Below are 10,226 nucleotides of genomic sequence, written 5' to 3' on the forward strand. Positions count from 1 at the left end.
TTCTTTCCCTGGATGTGGACAGCATTTTCCATCATGAGTCCTTTGGAATTGTCTTAGATCAAGAAGAGCTAAGTCTATCAAAGTTAGTCACGACACAATGTTGCTGTTACTATGTACAATGTTTGCCTGGTTCTGCTCACTTTGCTTAGCATCAGCTTATGTAAGTCTTTCCAGGTTTTTTCTGATATGTCATGGGGTTTTTTAAGACTTTTTTTAGTGTTATTGGTCATTTTGCTTCTGTAGAAATCTCTAATTCCCCCAAAAGCAGCTACAATACACTAAAAGACATGGTACCAGAGAAGAACCACCCTATACCAATCAAATGAGAGACTGAGTAACCTGCTAATATACAGAGTAGCCCCTGAGAATGGCCAAGGTCCATATCTCACCTTTCTGTCACCTTTGTGGAGCCAGATTCCCTGGTAATCAATCAATGGAAATCAAGGCTCAAGAAGAGACCACTCACCATTGGTGAATGGAACATTGATGGCATATAATGACTTATAGAGAGGAATTGGATTATGGTTGGGATAATGAAGAAATTGCATGTTAATGCCCCCTGGGGGGGGTTGGAGAAGTGTGTCGATAATGCCCTGTCCAGAGGGAGGATCACTGCTGGAAAGGAGGGGGGGGGCGGGGAGGGAGATGTTGAAACCATAGAATATCTTTTCCTTACTTTATACTCTAGCTATAGTGATTCCAAGGAAGGAAAGACCACTAAGAGCTGGACTCATTAGAGACTGAGAAAGTGATAGCCTGGGTAATTAATGGGCCCAAGACTAGGACTGTGACTTGATACTAAGGATATATAACTAATAGCTGGTAACCATAGAAGTATCAGGGCTATACAGTCAGTGATGTGGCTGGTATGCTCCATAAATAATAGGTGAAGAAATTATTCCTAGTGCCAAACAATTCTTACTATTGGAGTGTATGCAATGTTTACTTTGTATGGTATACAAACATGTTATCACATACGACTCTGCTATGTTTTCTACAGTATATAATATGGTGTTCCATATGATGCTGGGTGTTTTTGTGTAACCAACGTATTTGATCTTTACTATGCACTCAACTATGTAACGCCACATATTGTTTCATCACGGATTCTGTTTCTGGGGTGATATGTGACACTGCTACTGAATAGTCTGTACAGATGAGAAACTGCCTATGACTAAATTATAGGCAAGTTAGTGGACATTGGGATATGCTCTAATGAATTGTACTGATATTCCTGACACAATCTGCAAGGATTGCTTTTTTTTCGTGAAGGGAGTGATAACAGGTCAAAGGATTTTTGCTTTAAGTACAGGAATGTAGGGCAAAGGTTGCCAAATATTTCCATCTTCCCCTAGTGTTATTACTAAGTGCCTCCTCAAGGCTCATTGAAGCTTCAAGGCTTTATATAGCTCAGGCATTGATTTCCAGGGGCATGATGGGAAATACAAAGACAAATAAAACATATCACTCTATGTCTGTTTAACCTCACTTTTGGAAAAATTTATTGAAAGGTGGGCAGAGGAGCATATGCTTTAACCCCTTTGAGGGCAGTGGCGGTAGAAGTTGAAAATAATTTACCCTGGCCTAGCCAAGAGAGATGACTGGGAAACTTTGAGGAGTGGCATGTGGTGACAACAGGGGAGGGAGTCAATTAAAGTAGATATTGACAACTACTTTAGTGAACCTTTTGTGTATCAGCTGACTAGCAAAAGTACCAAAAAAAAAAAGTTTTGATTTACCCAAAGGTATGCTGGCCCTGGGTCATTTCATTAAAAAAAAAAAAGAACATAATATTAGTCACACACGTAGGAGTCTCAGATGATAGCTTGAGCAGGCTGCAGTGGCAGTGGCTCAGTGGGTAAGATGGTAATAGCAGCTACAGGGGCAGGGCAAATGATGGCCACAGAGGTAGAGTGGAATGACTTTTGGGCAAGGAAAGCCCTAGAACCATCCAAAGGATCCGGGAGAGGTCAAGCCAAGAAACAGTGAAGTCTAGCTGGTTGCCAGTAGGTGAAGCCATGAGAGATGTTGCGCCATGACATAACTCTTTTTCATTACAGAGCATGAATGTACCAAGGAGCTCTTCTCTTCCCAGTTAGCCTCTTGGTCTAGAGAAGTTTTCATATATAGGAGAAGAAGACTGAGAATCTGTTGTTTGGTTTTATCTATTTACTTTGTATTTATGTCTTAATTAAATGCTTTGCAATTTGATTTATGCTTCCTACTTAGTCTGTTGGTAGAAAATGCACTAACAGGAACTCAAGTCATATTTACATGATTATAGTTAATAAAAACACCCCACACTCAATCTGTCTGGCAATGTGGGTAGCAGAGGTTCCAGAATTCAGTGGAACCTCTGGAGGAATCAGAAAAGGCATCATAGAGGTAGTGATAGCTATTGAACTGATATGAAGGAATAGATGGTAATGTAAATCTCCCAATTTCCACTGGATACAATTGGGGGAAGTTTTGGCCACTTACAATAGTCTTCATTGACTGACTTCATTCTGATTCTCTGACTTCACAACCATGCCTCAACTTCCCTCTCGCCCTGGAACTTCCTTCAGTGCCTGGGGTCTTCTTATCTGGAACATCTCCCACCCCTTTCCCCACTGATGAGTTCCTCCTGGGGCTTCCATTTTGGTGACTGGCCCAAGTAGACAATGCTTCATTCCCCTCCCAGCTCTACTTCTGACTCTCAGGACTTTACTACTGCTCCCAAGTGGGTGTCTCCCCACTCCCACCCTTTTCAGCTCCCTTTTGTGTGTTGTCTTCTCCCATTAGAATTTAAGCTTCTTAAAGGCAGCTACTATCTCTCTTTTTTATTATGTTTGTATGCCCACAGCTTATTTGCCATTAGAATTAGAAGGAAAACAGGTAATCAGTAATATTTGCAAAAAGTTGCTCAAATAAAGGTCTCATTTCTAAAATATATAAGGAACTGGTCCAAATTTAGAAGAACCAGAATCATTCCCCCATTGGTAAATGGTCAAAGGATATGAACAGGAAGTTTTCAAATGAAGATATCCAAGGTACCAAAAAGCATGACAAAAATGCTCCAAATTACTATTAGAGAAATAAATACAAATTAAAGCAATTCTGAGATTCTACCTCACATGCATCAGATTGACAAAGATGGCAAAAAAAAAAGTAAATGACAATTATTGGAGAGACTTGGGAAAGTAGGCATACTAATGCATTGGAATAGCCTTTCTGGAAATCAACGTGGAATTATGCTCTAATAGTCACTAAATTATTCATTTCCTTCCATATCACTATTAAGCCCATACCCAAAGAGATCAAAGAAAGAGAAAAGAGATCCAAATGGAAAAAAAAATATTTATAGCAACTCTTTTTGTAATTGCAAAGACCTGGAAACTAAAGAGGTACCCATCTATTGGAAAATAGCTAAATAAATTATGGTATTTGGATGTAATGGAACATTACTGTGGCATAAGAAATTATAAAATTTATGGTTTCAGAGTAATGGGAGATCTGTATGAAATGATGCACAGTGAGGTGAGCAAAAATAGGAGAATGATTTGCATAATAGCAACAGTATAAAGAAAAACATTGAATGACTAAAAAAAAAATCTAATCAGTATGATGACTAACTAGAATTCTAGAGGACTAATAAAAACCCACGCTTTTGACAAGTGATGGACTAAAAATATAGAATAAGACATTCATTTTTGGACATAACAAATATGAGAATTCTTTTTCCATGACTATATATTTCTTAGAAGGGCTTTGTTTTCATTTTCTAGAAGGAAGGCGGGAAGGAAGGAAGGAAGGAAAGAAAGAAGGAAAGAGGGAGGAGGAAAGGAAGGAAGGAGTGAAGGAGGGAAGGAAGGAGGGAGGGAGGGAAGGAAGGAAGGAAGGAGGGAAGGTTCACTGAGGTATCTTCTTATAAAATGCAGTGAACAGAATAGAAGGAAGGCCATAAAGTACATACAAACAAGTGGGAGGCTGAACTTATTACAAACATTTATTAAATACTTACTATGTGCTAGGCACAGTGTTATGTATATACAAAATACACAAATACAAGCAAAAAGTCAGTCCTTCCCTTCAAAAATCATACATTCTTTGTCCTCAGAATTTCATTCTTGAGCATCTCCTGGGCTGACTTTTGAAACATTTTAGTCTAGCAGATCCTACCCATCTTCCCCCTGAATGCTTCGAAATCCAGTTTCCCCAAATCTAAGGTGCATGTCAGACCATACCCAGATTTCTTCTCTAGAACAAAGAGTTCCCTTCCATTCCAAGGTTCCCATCATTTTCACCCCAGCATCTAGGTCCTTTATTAGTAAATTAGAATTTTTCATTGTTATTTCCTCTACCTTTTGAGGGATCAAATTATCAGAGTCAAGTCAAGAAGTTAGTAACTGTTCTGCTTTTAGCAGAGAAGGCTCCATCAAATGTCTAGATAATTGAAATTTTCCATCACAATTATACCCTATCTCTGTGCCAAGTTGGTGTCATTTCCCAAACTCATCTATTTCCCTTTGTCCAGTTGACTTGTGGTATACTCCAATGGTAAAATCATGTCTGGTTCTCCACTGACCTTCCCCCAAAATACTTTGCTGCACTTCCTTCCCCCTCCCCTCCCTCCAACCATAATTCCTGGATTCCTTCACTTGAGTATGCCTCCTTACTATACAGTCTGATACCCCACCTTTCTCTTTTTTACATTGGCTGTCTCTGCTGAATAATGTATGCTCATCTTAGCTATGACCTAGTCATAGCCAAGCCTATGTGATAATTTCTGAATTCAAATTTGCCTTCTTGTATTAAGACCTATTGTTTGTTGTCTAAATTATGGGCATTTGTGAGGTAATGGGTTGGACAAAAATCTGCTTCTTTCTTGAATTTTGTCTCCTGTGAACTTCTGGATGTCTCATTTATTATTATCCTTTGTAGTATCTCTATCATCCCTTATAATTTAATTATATTAGCAAGGCGGGGGAGAAGCATCTATTAAAGGCCTATTGTTAAGGTGCTATTTTATAATTGAGGAAACTGAGGCACAGAGGTTTAATGACTTGCCCAGGGTCAAAGAGCCAATAAGTATCTAAGGTTAAATTTGAACTCAGTTCTTCCTGATTCCAGACACAGCATTCTCTCCAATGTACTTCCTAGACAACCAGTAAATGCATTCCTACCATGCTTTGATAGACATACTCCATTTCTAGTCGGGAATCTGCCATTCCCATATTTCACACAGACCCAGAAATTAAAAAAAAAAACATTTTCAGTCTTTCAATTAGTCAATGAGCATTTATTAAGCACTTGCTATGTGCCAAGCATTGTGCTAAGCACAGGATACCAGGCATGGGGGCAAAGGCCCCTAAGTGGGAGACAGAACATTGTCTGAGGAACAGCACGTAGACCACTTTGGCTGGAACCTGGAGAATGTGTAATTAGCCAGGAAAGATGGTTTGGAGTTATATTGTGAAGAATTTTTAATGCTAAACATAGATTCTGCTTTCCTCTGACATGTACATTTCTGAATAGCACACTAAAGCAGTCTTGAGTTTCTAGAGCAAGAGTTGGTGCAAACATTGCTACTGTCAGATGTCTTTGTGCTTAGTTTAAGATGTATTTTTCTCATTTCTCTACTATCTACATTTATAGCTGAGCTGATTTCAGTCATTTCTGAGCGTAGATACACCATCGCCTCCTTACCAATGTCAGTTCTTGAGCACACATCATGTATTTTCTAAGAAACAGTTTATAAGGGGTTGAAATTCTAGGTCAACTCAGAAACTCACAAAAATCTGATTCATCACGTGCCTTTAGTACGGTACCATATGAACTATTCACCCAGTGCATGATGCTATAGAACATTTCTGGCGTTCAGAGTTAGCATAAGGTCATTAGGATAGTCTCTTTCCTGTGTAGGGGCCTGTAGCCATTCAGCTGCTGCTGGGCAGTGGGAGAGGGGATTCTTCCCTCTTTCAAGTTTACTGTTGGTAGTTCTTATGGATTGGAGCAGGAATTTACCAAAGGTGGGCTAAAGAGCTAGGGATAGAGCTTCTGAGAGTTGGAGAGTGAAGAGCTTTGGGGATCTGGGACTTCCTATCAGCATAAAGCCGAGAGGTACTTTTGCCTGGGCTGGTTTTCCACCGGTGCTCCCTTTTGTTCTTATAAGAAGCCCAGAGATCAGCTTGCCTGCTTTGGTTTAGTTAAATATTAAAATGTCTGTTATATAACGCATAATTATTAATGAATTGATACTGAGCTAGATAAAGATATTTAAGGCTGTGGCAAAAGGTTCTGTCTCTGCCTTTGGATGTATGTTCAACATTTTTATCAACCATTTACATGAAGGCATAGAACATAAAATCACAGGGTTTAGAGCTGGAGGGGACTTAAGGGTTCATCTAATAAAACCTCTCATTTTGTAAAAGAAGCTAAGGACTAGAAAAGTTAAGTGGTTTACCCAAGCGGTTGTGGTAGAATCAAAGATTTGAACCTAGGTCCTCTGATGACAAACCTAGAGCTTTCTACACTGCACCATGCTTATCCAATTTATGGATGAGGGATTCTTCAGAAGTAAAATAGATTCTTAAAGAAAGGGCGAGAAAAGGAGAAAGAAAAGTCTAAGAGAATAGGATGGAGAGAAATACACAATTAGGAATCATAATTTTGAATGGGAATGGGATAAGCTCACCATAAAGTAGAAGTGGATAGCAGAATGGATTAGAAACCAGAATCCAACAATATGTGTTGTTTATAAGAAACACACTTGAAACAGATAGACACAGAGTGAAAATAAATGGCTGGGGCAGAATTTGCAGCAAAATGCTTCAGCTGAACTTAAAGAGGCAGAGGTAACAATCATGATCTCAGACAGAGCCACAGCAAAAAAAAATAGATCTGTTTAAAAGAGATAAACAAGGAAATACATCAAATTTCTGGATGAAATGAAACTGAGAAAGGTAATACATTGAATGACAGAATCAGGATCCAAAAAACCATAATAGTCAAGAATAGCAGTAAGGTAAGAAGTGCACTTGTGGTTTAAAAAAAACTTCACAAAAAGAAAAAGATGGGAGACATGACAAGAAAAATTTGTGGCAAAGAAAAAAATCCAGGAATTAGTTATTCACACCACTAATTCATAGAAATATTAATTATTCATAGTATTAATTAATCATAGAACTTAGACTGCATGTTCTATGGGCCAGCAGTATAATATGGCACTCAAAAAAGTTGATGCGATTTTTGGCCTCTAAGAGCAGTACATCCACAGCAAAGGAATCGATATTCAATGTGGCAAACAAGTGCCTACTTTATTAAAATTATTTGTAGATGGACAGCTAGGTTGTGAATTAGAACATCAGAGGAACAGCTGTCCTTATATGACAGAAAGCCCTTTTGTTACAACTAGGTCTCAGGTGGCTGAAGTTGAGAGAACATAGTAAAGAGGAAACGGTGAATTTGGTCTGAGATGAACTGTGAAAATGCACTGTTTAAAATGGGGAAAGAAAGGGGAAAAGAATAAGAATTTATTAAATGTCTACTATGCAGTGGATAGAGTGCTGACCCTAAGGTCAGAAAGACTCATCTTCCCAAATTAAAATCTGGCCTCAGACATATACTAGCTGTGTGACCCTGCATAAGTCACAGTTTCCTCAGTTTCCTCATCTGTAAAATGAGCTGGAGAAGAAAACGGCAAACCACTCCAGTATCTTTGCCTCTCCCCACAAAAAACAAACCCAAATGGAGTCATGAAGAGTCAGACATAACTGAAAGGACTGAACAACAACCAAGATGCTGGAGTTATAGACACGTAAAATGACAGTCCTCTCAAGAAGCTCACAGTCCAGCAGGGGAGGTGATCATGTGCACAAGTAATGCAAGACAGAATACTTCAGTTCATAGAAAACAGAAGTTGCTTCATAAGAGCTTTGAGGAAATATAGTATACTGCTAAATGGGGACAGACAGGAAAGGCTTCATGGAGAAGGTAGTTGAGAAGAGCCTTGAATGAATCTCAAAAGGCAAAGCTACTGAGAATGTCTCTGATTGGCAGTGGGGGAAGGGAGGGAGAGGAAACATTTGCAAATGCAGAGACTGTAAATATCAAGCTAAGATCAAAGAATGGCAATTAACCCAGTTCCACTTGTCCATAGAGTGCATAAGGGCAGCATACTCCAAGGCAACGACATAGAAGGACAGAGTAAAATCAAGAAACGGAAAGTTACAGTTTGGCTGAAATGAAGGACCATAGATTTAGAGCTAGAAGGAACCCCAGTGATCATATAATCCAACTCTCATTTTAAAGATCAGAAAATTACAGCCTAAAGAGTCACTTGCCCAAGTTAGGACCCAACCCTAGGTTCTCTAATTCCAAACCCAGGATATTTTCCATTACAGAGGTAGTTGATATGAAATGAGGTGGCATGACATAATGCTCAACTCCTACACTCAAAAGGATCTGTGACCTTCTCTTTAGTGATGCAGATAAACCCATCAATGCCTGCTCTTCCTCTACAACTTTTCCATGTCTTCCCTTACATTTATCAGACTTTCCCTTGGAGGTCTTCCTGTCTCCTGTAATCAGGAGACCATCTGGGGTAACTGGGGCCATCCATCAACCTGTTGCCTCTTGCCTTTGCCAGCCCATTTTCTTTTTCTAGATAATTCCTCTGATGACGTTTTACTCAAGTTCCTTATAAAGTTGCTCATTTGTTATTTTGCAGAATGCTCACACTTACCATGTGACTCTCCACTGCTGTCTATGTGATATTTGTTTTTAGTTCCTTGGAGACTGATACTCCGTATCTCACATCTGTATAATACTAATCTAATACCACCATTTAAAAAGATGGACTTTTGTTTGTGAGAGAAGTTTTTGGTCACTAAAGGAGTTCTGCAGTTTCCTGAAGGAAATGCAACTCCTCCTCCTTTTTGATTATGGTACAATTCTCTAACTGGTTGTACAATCTGTCCCAGACATACATACTACTGGACAAGCTATATAGGCTATCCATCCAAATATGTATCCTAACATGAGCAGCAGAAATTTTTCATCTACTTGGTCATTCCTAAGTGGATGGCCAGGCTAAAACTCTTTTGAGTGACTTATAGTCTCTTCCTACAACTGTCTCCCCAAAGCTATCAAACTATGCAAATTCTTTGACCCAGCAGCACCACTACTAGGTCAAACAAAGAAAGAAGTAAAAGACGCATATGTACAAAAAAATATTTGTCAGAATCAATTAGGAAACTCTAGAACAAGTTAAATGAATGTGATGGTAAACTACTGGTCGTAAGGATGAGATATTGTCAGAAAAAACCTGAGAAATCTTGTATGAACTGATACAAAGTGAAATGAGCAGAACCAGGATAACAATTTATACAGTAACAGCAATATCATAAAGATAATCAACTTTGAAAGACTTAGTAACTCTGATCAATACAAGGACCCACCACAATTCCAAAGAAGTCATGATGAAACATCCTATCTACCTCTAGATAGAGAGCTGTTGGATTCAGAGTGCTGAAGAACATTTTCTTTCTTTCCTTTTCTTTCCGGTCTTTTCTATTTTTTTTTTTTAAGGAACATGGCTAGTGCAGAAATTTGTTTTGCATGACTATACATATTTGTAATGGGTTTGAGTTTTTGTTTTTGTTGTTTTTTTTTCCTTCACAATGGGTAAGGGAGAGGGAGAGAAGAGGGTGAGAAGCTGGAACTGAAAATAAAACTGAATTTTAACAAAATATCTTCCTTCAGGTATTGCAATATTCCAAGACCTGCTGAAATCGAGCTGCTGTCACCTGCACACAAGAGCACCTAGAGAGCCTCATCAACCATAGGGAATCCCTCTTCAGCTTGGACTTTGTACTGGATCTCCTTTATCACAGCAACAAAAAACTCTGACAAGCACACAGCTCCCTATCTTTTGCCTTGCCTTGCCTAATGTTTATGATCAGAAGGTTACTGATTATTATCTCTTTTGGTGTATCAGTCAAGGAATCCTGAATGGTTTCTGCTACATGGAGCGACACCTTGTGGAAGAAAAATTCAAGACAGCATTTTGCTTGTCCAAATTAAACACATTTTCACAATTAAGAAACAGTAAATATAGTGAGATAGTCTCGCAGATGCAGTCATCCATACACAAAGGAGTAGATTGTCTATGATGCAATTAGAGAGGGATAAGATGGCTGAAGGCTAGAACCTTGAAAGGTACCTACACGGGCACCGGTCAAGAT

The sequence above is a fragment of the Trichosurus vulpecula genome, chromosome 4 (genome assembly GCF_011100635.1).
Source record: "Trichosurus vulpecula isolate mTriVul1 chromosome 4, mTriVul1.pri, whole genome shotgun sequence".
NCBI classification, from domain to species: Eukaryota; Metazoa; Chordata; class Mammalia; order Diprotodontia; family Phalangeridae; genus Trichosurus; species Trichosurus vulpecula.